The sequence below is a fragment of the Cryptomeria japonica genome, chromosome 9 (genome assembly GCF_030272615.1).
Source record: "Cryptomeria japonica chromosome 9, Sugi_1.0, whole genome shotgun sequence".
NCBI classification, from domain to species: Eukaryota; Viridiplantae; Streptophyta; class Pinopsida; order Cupressales; family Cupressaceae; genus Cryptomeria; species Cryptomeria japonica.
Genome location: NC_081413.1, coordinates 517,655,671 through 517,658,588, shown reverse-complemented (window position 1 = coordinate 517,658,588; position 2,918 = coordinate 517,655,671).

Sequence of the window (2,918 nt, the reverse complement as noted above, 5' to 3'; positions counted from 1 at the left end):
CATGGGGACTGATGCTTGGCTGACCCAAGAAGTGAGTGCTGAGGGTGGAGCCAGTGAGGTCAAGCATCTAAGTATTTGCTCCGAATAGCGTAGCCTCGGGGGTAAAACCCCATGTGGGATCAACAACTATTGTCTTGGCCAGCCATAAGAATTGTGCTTGACTTATTTTAAACATTCAAACATTCAAGACCAAACAGCAAAACATTGTGTCTTTTGTGTCTTCAAGTGTATGCAAAACAATTTTTACATCAAACAACACACTTTTCTTGAAGTCATTGTTAGTCTAAACACTTGCAAACATTGAGTCCTCATCAACATTATGTCCTCTTGTCACGAAAAAAGTCAAACATTCAGATTTGGTCACAACAAAACGACTTCACAGATTGAAAAAAATTGCACAAATTTTACAGAAACGCGTATGTGTCTGTTCTAATCGCGTCTGTGAAGGGCATAATTGTGTCTGTGTTTCTAACAGCGTCTGTGTTGAATAGAGACACGTCTGTGTCGGGGAACCGCGTCTATGAAGTATACAGGTGCGTCTGTGTCCAGAATTAAAATTTTTTTACAGTCCAGCAAGCAAACACAGTCAGTTTCAGAATTCTTGAGCTTCCTAGGTTGTTTCTCCAGGTTTCATTTAGCATTCAACCTGTCTTTGGGTCTCACACAGTCCATCATTGCTTCACATCTTGCATTACATTCACACTTGTCTAAACTTGAGTCAAAAGGTCACTTGCTTGTCCTCATCATACTTTGTCAACACACTACATACAACAACACTTTGCTAAGTGGTCCCTCATCAAGGTTTCTTACCTTTGGGTCTCATTTGGTCTTACTTAGAGTCAAGGTCAACTTACCTCATCAAGAGAAACTATCCTCTCTTTGGAAGTCACACCTACTCTACTACATACACACTTGGTCTTACACTTTGGACATTGCAAGTACACATCAGATTCATTTACACTCCATCCAACTCTTGGTCTTCCATACTTGTTCCATTTTCATCTAGTCTGACACATCTTGGTCAATACCTAATTCATGGTTGAAACCCGTCTTCAAAAATCTAGGAGAGAAACTAAAGAGGCTCAAGAGTCCGCAAACATGAGTTCTTATGAGTATGAGAATGATATATTTTTCAATACTGATCACACTACATTACCTGACATGGATGTCTATAGAAACATTCCAAATGTTTAGAACACAGACACTACAAACAACAATGTTACACACAATGACAATATGGACAATTTTTCAATACATTCAGCAGATGTGGAAGAATCCATTATGAATCCCCATTTCAATCGGTTGGTTGAGGAAATAATGAGGAGGGATAGACAATACTTCTTACAAATGATGGCACAAAGTGGAGCCAAGATACCTCATGATTTTGACATGTCTCAAATAATGGAAAATCGACCTTTGCAACAAACTCACTCCAACATGGATCAAAGGAGACCTAATAGTGGAGGAAATAGAGGACCATATATGGTACCTGAATCACCATCGTCTTTGCTTCAAAAACCAGAGGCACCACATACACATGTTCAAGCATATGATACTCACCTTCGCAGACCATCATGGAAGTCTTATGCAGATATATTTGCTCAAGCTACAGATCAACCAAAACAATTGGATATTCAAAGGCATGCTCAAAATTTGGACACAAGGAAACCCCGTGTCAAATTTGGGGGCAACACAATAGAACATGACATGCCTGTAGAATATGGTATACATGCACAAAATATATATGGTGTCCCTCAACATGAATCTATACCAAGTGGTCCATATAAACAGCATCATTATAGACCCCCTCCATATGAACATGTATATGATCAATATCATCCATATATGCAACATGCTCCTCCTCAAATTGGTGCCTCAAACATGGGGTATGGTTCAAGAAGTCGATCTCCACCTAAGAGCAATTTGGAGCAACAAATCAGGGATTTACAAAAGAAAATGGAGGACATAAATACACCGAAGCCAACATACACAATGAGAGACATATGTCCTTATCCATTTGACAAGAGCATTCCAATGCCTCCTTTTCCTACACACTTTGTGACGCCTAAATTTGATAAGTATAGAGGAAAAGGGGATCCTAAGGCACAAATAAGACAGTTTTTCACAGCTTGCATTGAAGTAGCTTCAGAAGAGACATATTTGATGAGATTATTCCCACAAAGCTTAGGTGATCAAGCTATGGAATGGTTCTCCCAACTCCCACCTGGTATTAAGTCATGGGGTGACTTAGCAAAGACATTTATTCAACATTTCTCCTACAATATAGAGACAAACATATCAGTCACTACTTTGTGCAACACCAAGCAAAAAAAGGGAGAGTCTTTTGCATCATTTTTACAAAGATGGAGGAATCTAGCTAGCAGATGCTCTTGTGAAATTTCACAAAAACAAATGGTAGAGATGTTCACACAAAATGTTAACAAAGACATTGGCTATGATCTAAGGAAAGCTTGTTTGTCCACCTTCAGGGACGTTATTGAAAAAGGCTTAGCAACAGAAAAGGTCCTAATTGAGCAAGGAGTCATTAAGATATTTAAGGAGAACAAAGATGACTTTAAAGGAAAAGACAAGCCAAGATTTTGGAATAAAAACAAGAACACAGTCAATGATGGTGTTGTTGATGCCAATACAGTGCGACCCAAATTCATCTTTTTGGGATCAAGTTCTACAAACAATCAAGTGAATACTCAAACAACTTCTAGATCACAAAGGAAACACAACCCATTGGGAGAACCACTTGAGTCAGTTTTCAAAAAGTTAGTGGCAAACAAGGTAATCACAATTCCAGATTTTCCTCCATATGAACCAAAGGTTAAACCAAATTGGTGGAATGATGATGAGTATTGTGAATTTCATAAGAGCAAGGGTAATAAGACAGGAAATTGTCATCGACTGAA